Here is an 11,943-nt window from a genome sequence, read left to right on the forward strand (position 1 = left end):
AGGTGTTTACCTACTATTTTTTTTTTTTTTCTTCAAGTTTGCTTGAATTTGGGCGGATGTGAAAAATGGTTGAAGGGATTTTCTATATAATTTCAGTGAAGGAGACGATGGCAACGTGGTGGCCAGTGCTGGGACGGTTGTCGAAGAACGGCTACAGTTCCCTTCGGTGCCTGACGTAGGCCTCCTTCACGCGTCGTCGTAGTCGCGCTAGCTGCGCACTGCTAGCGACTAGCGCGTGTACGCGTGCGCATTATAGCACGCGTTCGCGCGCCCCGTCTGTCCAATAGTCTGTCGTCAATACGAGGGGTGCTTCCAATCCATTATTACGCGTCAACGAGATACACAAATGAGGCAAAGAGAATGAAATAGAATGAAATAGAATGAAAGTGAGTAACGCAGAAATTCAACGACCAAGAATCGGCTGACTTAAATATGGGTGCCACATTATTTCTTCCAACGCGACGAGAGTGACGACCGAGTTGCAATCCTCGGCGGGATAGTTGAAGAATGTCACAGAAAGAGGTAAAGAGATAAAGAGGTAAGAAGAATGATCACATGGGCAAATGTCGAGAAGCGACGTTAAACGATTAAACGCGTAACAATAAGAGTAAGATATAAGGATTCTAAAAAGAAGAAAAGAAGCAAAAACGGTAATAAAAGGAGAGAAGAGGTGGCGGATTTCAGTTTCGAGGTGAAACGGAATCGAGAAACGAGACAGCCGCTTCGGAGGTGTTACGATAAACACGCGCACCCCACGTAGGGACCTACGTGCTAATTAACGGGGGATGGTGTTGGATAAACCTCTACTTGTTTCCCGATCATCCCCCACACCACCGACTCCAGTGTTCAATACAAATGATATAACAAATAAAAATTAAAAAAGTAACAAGTAAACGATATTAAAAAAAAAAATAAAAAAAAAAAAACGAAACGGAAGAGTATTAAATCGCAGCGGCTTCGCGAGAAAACAAAAAATAAAAATAAATAAATAAATAACGTCGTTCGAGCCTCTAAACCGCCCAAAATACGGTTCATGAAAAATCGAGATGATACGGGGGTGGGGTCGAACCGGGCCGGCGACGAAACCAGGGGAATCGTATCAGATAATACTAATTAATTATTATCGATGTAAATTATATATCGAGTATACACGTAGGCGATGGTACGTTAAAAAGAAGAACAAAAACTACAGCATTATTCGTTTTAATGATTACAACACTGCGCGAAAACGGACGAAGCCACGATCGAGCGGAAGAGGAGAAGAATAAAGATACGGTGAAGGGGTTGGGAAGGGTAGGAAGGGGTGAATTGAAGAAACGAAGAAGACTCGTAGAAGACCGTAGGCGTTGCACGGCGACCAGCTAACGGAAACAAGTGTGTATTGCAGCGGAGAGACAATTTTATTTTTTCTTTTGCACTGAAGGACAAAAAACATTGTTGTACGTATTTGAACGCGAGAACCACTGGGATGCAATTTGTTTTTTGGAGCGTAATATATATACATTCTTACACACACAGAGACAGAAACATCTACGAACGTAGTGTATATTCTTATGGACGTCTAATGGTTGAGTCGTCGACGATTGTGCACAAATGAGGGTAATTGTATAGAATATGGTCTACTTTGCCTTTATTTCAATAACACTGGTACACGGTACGAAGGTCAGTGACCTAAATAATTTGTGTCATTAGGGCCAAGCATCATCTGGAACTTGTTTCAAATTTAAGTCTGTCGAGTGGAAAATGATACTTTGATTCGATCGAAATATTGTGCACGATCGAGGACGCGAATCAAACGAGGTCGAATCGATGAGAAACGATCCGTAGATATGTTTCTGTGTGAATCAGCGACTTGATATCGTGGGAGATCGGTGCGAAAGGCTTGATAAGTTTGAAAAACGATCGAAAGGAAGATGAAAGTGCGTGGTCGAGCAATGTGGGCACGAGGAAAGCCGACTGGCAGGGTGGAAAGTTGCGATCAATGGCCGGAAATGTGGTCTGCCGATGGCGCGTGTAACCGTGTACGAATATCGCGACGGATACTGTTTCTTTTATTCATTTGAACGCGATTTTTAAAAAGGGAGGGAGTCAAGTAGTAGCGAAAGCAGTATCACGCAATGATTCATTTAGCCAGGCAGTGTTGTAAGATGATACAAACGGAAAAGGCTAGAGGAGAGACGGTGAATGGTCCAGAAATGTTCATGTTTCCGGAATTTTCGTTTTATGATTCGTTTACTGTGATAATTTCTTTTCAAAAATATTTAGTACGAAGTAAACTTCGGTAGTTAAAGAAATGATTGACGGTTCAAAATGCGACATTAAAGGCTGTGATTGAACAAACGAGAGTACCGACAGAGAGAAAAAGAAGAAGAAACTAAATGGATAGACCAATCGCCTCTTTCCCTATCTCTTCGCTGTCGTCTCGATGTTTCGCCTCTTTCCCCGGGCGAAGAAAGCGCATCACAAAAAAAAAAAAATTAAAAAATCGCCAAGACTGCCATTTTACCATTCTCAGTGAAAACGAAACGAAAGAAGCGTAATATCCACAACTTTCTCCGCTTAGAATCGACCCTTCGAACACCGCGAGACGTACAACGGACCCCGATCCAGACATTTTCGTGATTCTTGACGAATTTTCGTCGCTTAGCCCGTTAATTCGCGTCGAAACGCAAGGTGCATCAAAGAACTTGAAATTTCGAGTTTCCCTCATCACGATTCGTTGAAAGCCACGAGGGAGAATGCTGGCGTTTCGATTCGTCCGATTCAGCGTAACGACGCGTCGCGATTTATCTTATTCGCTAAAAGAAATTAATATTAATAATAATAATAATAATAATAATTCTGGTATTTCCGTTGTACGTGCCAGGTCACTGATTAACAAAGACTCGTTCGTTCGAGGAATCGAGCCATCCCTAACGGAAATAATCCGACTACGATGAAGCAGGAAGTCTAACGTTGCGAAGCAAGCCAGGAGCATACAATTAGTGGTAAACTAAAGAACAAAAAACGATGAAACAAAATAAGAAAAAAATGAAAATCGTGCGTAACTAGAGAAACAGAACGAGGAAATATAAATAGGTAGGATGCAAGTAAAGCAGAAACCCGTAAACAAATGAGAAAAAAATGAAAAAAATAACAGCGATTCCATTATTCGATTATACAGTTTAGGTAATTTAGACGCGAGTTTTATCGAGGGATATATCTCATCTCTATCTTTTATTAGACGAAAAGAAAAAAAGAAGGAGCAAGGCCAAGACGAAGCGAAATTTTGGATATTGCCAGAAAAACGTGAACGAACGAGTGAGTGAGAGGCAGCGCGTAATTGGTACGAGTGTTTTTAACCGAGAAAATCAAGTAAAAAGTTTATGAATCGTCCGAATGTTTGTCGATGCGATTGTTTGCAAAGTGAATGCACGAAGAATGAATTTGATCGAGCAAATGCGACACGAGAGGAGCGAAACAAGGGTAAACAAAACAATAATTAAACAGAGATTTACGTTTCACGCGCCTTTATTACGATATTTGAACTTTTCGCCTCGCTAATTTAGTTAGAGAAAAGAAAAAAAATAATAAAAGATGGGAAACATTTATCGGAACTACCAGCCTAGATAATTCCAAAGAGAAGAGAAAAACAAAGTAAATAAAATAAAGTAAAGTTAACGCAAATTAAGTCGGCAGATGATAAATTTATTACATAAATTAAAATTAGTATTACCGTTTAAATTCTATTAACTAAAAACCTATTACTACTACTATTACTACTACTATTGTTACTATTACTACTACTGTTACCACTAATACTGCTACTGCTACTGCTACTACTACTCATACTACTAATACTATTACCGCTACCGCAGATACTATCACTTAAATGCAGCCACAACTCTAACTGTCACGAGTAATTTATCACAAGAACGACAACAAACCACCACTATCACCATCACTATCTACTATCTACTACTATTACTCCTACTACTACTACTACTACTACTACTACTATTACTACTGTATATTGTTACCACTATCGATAGTAGTGTGATCATTACTTTCGTTGTTGTTATTATCTACGTCTATTACTACTACTACTACTACTACTATTACTACTATTGCTGCTGCTGCTGATACTACTACTATCGCTACAACTATTATTACTACTACTACTAACTACTATTATATCACTAATAGCGATATTAAATACAATCTACAAACTATTACTGTTACTACCGAAATTAAAGAGATGGAAAAAAGTGAATAACACGCTACGGCGAGCAGATATTTAGATAAAGATGAGAAACTACTCTGTTAGACGGTCGTAGCTGTTTAGAGGTGTATAAAATAGATCTTAGATAGATAGTAATGAAGGTAGTATACAAGTGATAGTTAACGAAAAATTCCGATCCCATTCAGATCGACACACGGCAGAGGGTGGTTTTCCATATTTCACGTCAAAAATAAAACAAAACAAAAAAAAAAAAAAACAAATAAAACAAGACAGATATTGTTAATATCGTTCGGTTCCCATCGGCAGACTTTCGTCGCCCTAGAAAAATATACGAAGAAACGAACTTTCAGCTTTTTCTCACCTCGATCGGGCTTTCGTCGTCGATGATCGCAGGCCAAACAAAACGAAAAAAAAAAAAAAAAAAAAAAATAAGTACCTTTCTACGATCGTTTGTACGTTTTCTTAAGGGTCTTCTCTCAGGCGCTTTTTAATCGAACACTTTCGCCCCGAAATAATCGTCCCCGAAGCGACTAACTTTTCTGTCCGAAAGATTTTCACTTTTTCGAATCGACTGCTCGCGTTCATCAAACGATCGATCGAGTATTAAGTAAGAAATTCCTATTTCAAAGTGGCAAATGCCATTTTATATACGTTGATAATGTGCGAAACGAGTGCTGATGGTCGCCGACACCACGTTCTACCGTCAACGAAACGCGTTCTTTTCTTTTTTTCTACGAGATCTATAAGCATACTTACTCAGCCCTGAAAACGAAACAACAACAACAACCCAATAAAATGTTCCTTCGCGACTGGATGTCGGATGTCGAACTTGTCGCTCTGCCAAACGAAACACCGCGCTGTTGGCTCGATTGAATGCGATTTTTTTCAATGGAAACTCGATCGTTGCTTGTCGATCGCGCTGATTGCCCAAGCGTCCTTCTAAAGTAGAGAAGATAATCGAAAACGAAGAAGAGTGAGAAAAAATAGTGTGAGCGAGAGAAAGTGTCGATGAAGAAGTAGAGGTGAGACGGTGAGAATGAGGAGAGAAAGAGGGAGGATCGAAGCAGATAAGAGTTGAGCATGCATTCCAAAAAGTAATTAGGTGAAAATTAACGGTAGAAGAAACGAAGATGAGAAGGGAGTTAGTCCGCTACGAAGCTAGATAACTTATATTCCGCTGTCGCCGCGCCGTAGAGAACGAACGAGATCCGTTGTTACACTTGCACGCTAACTTTTAAATCGTGAGAAACCGAGTGAATGGACAGCAAAGCAGAGCAACACGCGTAGTCCTCGTGATAGCAGGCTGGCTGGAGCGTAATTAAGTGGAAAATATTGTATGAGTATTTGAAAACCTTATGGCTGTACTGCCCTGGTTGCTATGATGATAGCTATTGCAGGTTTCCGGGTGTAAATTGTGTCCTTTTGTTTCGCTAACATTGCAGCAAGTAGTTTCATCAAAGATCTGAATGTGCACTGATACTTGTATTTTCAATACCAGTGACTATTTCGATCCCTGACAAAGGTATCCGCGGTGTTGGTGAAACGTCTGAACCCAGAAATCTCCAATACGTACGAGTAATTGTTTAGTGTTGGACACCCTCGTCGAGCATCCCTTGCTGTGAATGATCTACCAGTTATTCGAGTAGAATTTGGCAGGTTGTTAATTGGCTTTGTTATTTATTGTTGTCCCAGGTTTGTTATTAGTATATGGAAATGTTCTGAAGAAAAAAAAAAAAAAAAAAGGAACGAAATTGTACCGAATAGTCGAGACAAACATAGTGCAGCAGGGAATGGTCGAGCGACCGAGTATTATAATTAAGGAAGAAACGAAAATAGAAAAAGAAAAAAAAGATATACATAGAAGCGAGTTAACGAGCGCTCGTAGATCGAGCTGATTCACGCTTTCAAGTGATATTATTTAGATATATTACGATCGACGCTGAACAAACAACCATTGAATTACCGTAAATAATTCTTAAATAACGTTTGTTATCGTTCTTAAATTTTCACTGATTTCAGCCGGATCGAGCATTGGATGTCAAAGAAAGGCAAGAAGAAAATAAAAAAAAAGCTGAGGAAACGAGGGAAGGGAAGAGTGTCGCTCGTGACAAGCAGAGAAATCGTTTATTATCGACAAGTAGAAAGTATTAATCTCTTATTGAATACATTCAAAGAGACAAAACAAACGTAATAGGCAGAATTTAGTAGGCTATACGTGAAATTAATCGAAGAAAACAAATGAGGAAAGGAAAAAAAAAAAAGGAAACGAGGGCTGCACGCGGTGGCGGCTGCCTCTGCCACTCTAGTTGATCGGAATCCGTTTTATTAATTAATTAATTGCCGAATTAATTAATTAATCGAGAACTCATTTATATAGTGTTGAGCACTGTTTTAAGTGCTTCTTCATTTTTTGGCTGTGTGAAGCTTGAACTAAAGTAATTTAATGGGAAGAGGAAGAAAACAAAAAAATTAATGATGTAATTAATCGTATATTGGCTTTGCATAATCACTCTCGACAATTTTTCTGACGCAAGGAAAATAAACTAAATAAATAATAATATTAATAATAATAGAAGTAATAATAATATTTAATAATGAATAAACAACAACAACAACAAACAATAAATAATAAGTAATGAATAATAATAATAACAACAACATTAGTAATAAAATATGTAATAATAATAATGCTAATACTAATAATAGTAATAACTAATGAGTAATAATAATAATAATAACAACAACAATAGTAATAATAAGAAAAATGAAAATAATAATAATCGATAAGTAATGAACGCCACGTCTCCCTCGGTACGTTATACATATTATGATTCCGCATCTCCGTTTGTACGCATTTTAACAAAAAACAGAAAAAATATGGATTTAAAAAAAAAAAAAAATAAAACAAGGATTGCTACAGGATATACATATATATATATATATTTAAAGAGAATTAACGAGAGAAGTTGTATAAATGAAAAGATGATTAAAAATAAAAAATGAAAGAAACGGAATACTATACTCTTAACGGTACTAGTTCAGTATAAACATCCTGCCGAGTTGCCCCGGGTTAAGCTAAGAGCCACCTGGCCCGCATTCAAAATATCTCTATTACGTTTATAAGCACCTTAAAGAGAAGCTAAAGCCAATCGCCTTACTGAGTGGGACACGATAATAAGAAACCAAAAAATATAAAACAAGTATAAAAGATATGTCGATTTAAAAGAATAAATTAACTATGTAAAGTCAGCACACGCGTACATAAAATACACTTATACACATTGAAGACATACAGGGCGTTTCATAAAATGTGGAAGCATCTTCAACGTTAGACAGGGAACACGAAAATCTTGATCTTCAAAATTGAAACGATGTCCATAGTATTGGTGACAATTGAAACTTCCAAGAAATAGAAAAACATTAAGATAAAATCTGCATTCTATCAATTAACTCTACGAATTATGAAACATTCTGTATAGGTACAGACGCATATTTAAAATACATTTACACTCATACGCACTCGCGGAAAGGTGGATGGAAAGACATAGAGTGATAAAAACCAAACAAAGAAACACATAATAATCTATTTTTCGCCCGAGCAAAGATTCTATAATGTAAAATGTATTGTTAACGAACCAGAGGAAGACAAAAAAAGAATGTTTAATTTTCCTAACGAAATCGCCGGAAGCTGCGAGAATAAACCGTGCATGGTTTTTTTCTTTTTTTCGTCGTTCGGTGACAATGAGAGCTTTGTAAATCAACTATTTCTATATATTCCAAACATTTTGTAAAACATGTCGCATCGCGACTAGCGAAGGATCAAAATATGATGGCACAGCGTACGATCACCTCTCGAATCTCAGTTCCCATTGATACATTTGCGATTTTCGTACGTCCATGATGGGTACTAAGTATCGCGTCGCGTTTCCTTACCATCGCGAACAAAAGATTTTCAACCATTATTCTCTTTGTACAATTTACAAACTTTGAAATTCTTAGTTGACCAATCATGTCGAAAATAAAGCCGACTCGTAGGTGAAAAGAAAGCAGGCAAGATGTCTACCTGCTTTAGGGTTTATTAGTGGACATTTGGTTCCCTATGGCCCTTGCAGATACTTCCTGTTTGCGTGCACACTACCTGAATACATGATTGTGGTCCCTTTCAATTCGCTTGCCCTGCTATTCACTGCTCAGCTGAATACCCTTTACCTGATGATTGCCACAATAGAATACACATGAACTCCCAAGGAGACGTTCGACGCGGTTCTTTGCTCGAGGGCTATTCGAATATTTTTTATTAAATGAATATAAGCTGCGCTTGGTCGAAGGGAACGAGAGATTGTGCGGTGATCAACGCGTCGCGACGCTTCAGATTTTCCTTTAGCTGCTTTTCACAAAGCGAAGGATCGAATGTGTGACGGAGATGTACGGCGGGAGCAAAGAAAAAAAAAAAGATGCGACGATTGATTGAGAGTTTATATCGTGGAGGTACGGAAATCGAGGTTCCGTTCGCAAGCCGGGTACCAAGGCACTCAGGGCAACGATTAAATATCGATCAACTTATTTGTACGACGATCTAGGCTATTTACGTTGTATGTCCACGACGCCAGAAGAGATATAAACGATGCATTTGTAGGCATTAAATGAAACAAAGTAAAATAAAACGAGGCGGCACGCGTCGCCTTCTCTAAACGAGATTTAGCATTTTGAATAACATAAAGAAAAAAAAAAATTATATATATAGCTATTACGGAGTATATAATAGGTGAAAATGGAAACTTATTTCCTTAGGCTGGTCAGGTGTATGCGATCACCCTGTTCATTTTCTTGTTGAATACCAAAACCAGACGACGTCTATATTTTGCACGATATGGTATATCTTCCCAGTTTCTTTCTCTATAATCCCTTGCAAATGCAAATCGATTTTAATTATCGCATAAGTTGTGATCGCAATCACGAGCCAGTCTATCGTCGTTGCATTATACGAGTTTCTAAAGTAGTAAATGGGAGCCCGTTTGAAAGTAAAAAGAAAAAAAAAAAATCATAATAATTGAGTTTTCTTGGAACGAAGAAGAACGCTGATGAAAGCAAGTATGAGGATAAAAAAGAAAAAAGAATGATTTTCAGAACAGTACTGTAATTTTGAAATGGCACGAAAGGAAGAGATGAAAAGAATCTCGAAAACTCAATGATATAACAGAATTCGCTAATCCATTCATCGATTAAACTCCAAAATCAGTTGAAATGGGAAACACGGAAAACGAAGGATAGGAGGAATAAAAACAATGATTACTACTTATCGATTAGCTGTAAACATTATTAAGGACAGTCATGTAGTACTCATATAGTCTATTTGTTAATGTTTCAGATATTTTATTAAATGTTGATATAATGTACTATGACATTCCTTGTTTGTGCCGGAATTCCCGCAATCTAGTCTTTAAACGAAAAGCAACATAAAAAAAAATAATAAAGAAGAAGAAAAAGAGAAAGAAGTTAGCTAACGAAGCAAAAAGAAATAAACGAGTGCTCCACCCGTGTCAGCTGATGTACTTTTTAAAACGTTACTCAGAAAAATCGATCGGTCGATCAATCGTTCATTAAGACGAAGAAAAGAACATCGTTCAACTACCTATAATAGCATCATTAATATTATTATTAATATATCTAAATAGTTCCCTACACGATGCCTTCGTACAATCGAGCCCGCAATTTGCGCGTAACAAACGAGACGCAACAATTGCACCGATTTACGATCGAAAAAATATATATATATATATATGGTGAAAACACGTTGACAAAGTGGGAGGGAGGGAAGAAAGAACGAACGAACGAATTTAACAAAAAGAGAAACGAACAGACGAAAAGTATTTTGTTACGTACAAATTTGTGTACACCAAACTAACAATAAGTCGAGCCGGTCAATCAATCTCCTCCGCCTAACCTGGAAATCATCGATAAATTTCTTGTAAAAATGTGCCATAATCATTTTGGGAAGTAAGGTACAAAACCCAATTGGCAAACAATAAAATTTATTACGGATATGTTTTGTTTCGGATCGTAAAAGACGGTTCCTCCATTTATGGAGGGAAAGATGAATCTATTTTATGGAGGGGATTCCCAAAGAATCTAGCAACTGCGCATGCGTAACCTCCATTCGCCCGTGCGCGCCAAATGTGAAAGTTACAAACGATCGAACCTTACTTTCTGGATGATTGTATAATGTTAAATAATTGGTCATTTAAGTAAAAGGTTTGATTACCACTTCGCCAAAAGTTCAGCGAACTTACTCACGCCTTAAGATACAAGTTGCTATCGCTAATTAAGTTCGCTGTATCTGTCGACGAGTCAAGTTATTTGTCTTTTGAAAGAATAAAGAAGGAAGTTGAACGAATCGCGGAGATTGACCGGTGATTCTGACACGGAAATTTAAGAGAAGAATAGAGGTGTGATATAAAGAGAAAACAAGGGAGTTCGAGAGAGACTAGAAAAGGCATGAGAAAATGTCTGCTGATACACCAAAGAATCTAGAGGAAGAATGGGGGCAAAAGTGATGAATTATAAATAAAAAAACGCGAGACTTTTCGTATAGGTATTATAATTGAAACGCCACGCGGCAGCGCTCACGAATAACTTTATAACGTTTTATAAATAAATTGGCATATCGACTTTATCAATCGGGTATAAAGGTGAGAGAGAGAGAGAGAGAGAGAGAAAGAGAGAGTGAAAAAGAGAGAGAGAAAGACCTTCCCTCCGGAAGTAAAAAAAAAAAATATGAGAGCAACGGAACGAAAGGAATGACATAAGGGTGATGGAAAGAATGAAAAAATAGAGACGCGTAAAATAATTATTCTCACTTCTTCATTGATGAACGCTCTGCTGGTTTGGAGCTGTAGTCATATCGTTAGTGTATAAGTCTGTATGTGACGATGTTAATTATTGTAATATAAAGAAAAGAAAAAAGAAGATGATGGAAGACGAACAGAAGACGAAGAAGAAGAAACAACCAAACCATTATTACTACGTAGGAGCATCTCAAGAGAAAATAAAAAACGGAGGATATTTACACACGGATGAGAACAGATAAATGGATGATGGACGGTGTTTGTCTGGTATTACCGGGCATGCTTCAAAACAAAATAGATTTTTTATAAACCGAAAAGATCTGTTTCCGACCTTTTTCAGTGAATATTCTCATATACTCGAGACTTGACTCTCTCCGTTTGTGTTTTTCGCAATGTGGATCGCTTTTACTTGAGAAAACGAAAGTGTGAAAGAACGAACGATAAGCGAATGAGTGACCGAATGAGTGAAAGAAGAAATATGAGTGGGAGAATGTGAGTGAAAGAAGGTGAATGCTAGCAAAAGCAAATAATAACGCAAATGTGGGCAAAAATGTGAGAGAAAATGAGAATGAGAGAAAGAAAGAGAGAAAGAGAGAACACAAGAGAGAGACGAAGGAAGCAATCGCACCTCGACCGAATTTAAACCTATAATTTCCTCTCACACCTCTGCGCAGTGTTTTGGGCCTTTCCGTCCAATACGCGATGTACCACTGTCATTATTTATTTAATTTTTTGCAATCTACGTACAATAAAAATTGTTGTTGCTGAAAAAAAAAACGATAAGTGTAAATGTGTATACTGTACATTCAACCTTCGTTTTAAAAAAAAAAAGAAATCATTATTAAGGTCTCACTGGACCAGGATTCCTGCCGTCCT

The 11,943-nt window shown here is 37.6% G+C and overlaps 1 protein-coding gene across 11 annotated transcripts in view; it reads left to right on the forward strand.

The window, feature by feature from the left end:
- Positions 1-7,135, forward strand: part of shaker (potassium voltage-gated channel protein Shaker) — a 120,917-nt gene extending 113,782 nt beyond the window's left edge. For all 11 annotated transcript variants that reach the window (XM_034333501.2, XM_076690008.1, XM_076690007.1 and 8 more), the window contains one exon: positions 97-7,135. The gene's annotated coding sequence lies outside the window, so the exon portion shown is untranslated. The remainder of the gene's footprint in view (positions 1-96) is intronic.
- The last annotated feature ends 4,808 nt before the right edge of the window (positions 7,136-11,943 follow it).

This window comes from Osmia lignaria, chromosome 9 (assembly GCF_051020975.1).
Source record: "Osmia lignaria lignaria isolate PbOS001 chromosome 9, iyOsmLign1, whole genome shotgun sequence".
In the NCBI taxonomy this organism is placed as follows: Eukaryota; Metazoa; Arthropoda; class Insecta; order Hymenoptera; family Megachilidae; genus Osmia; species Osmia lignaria.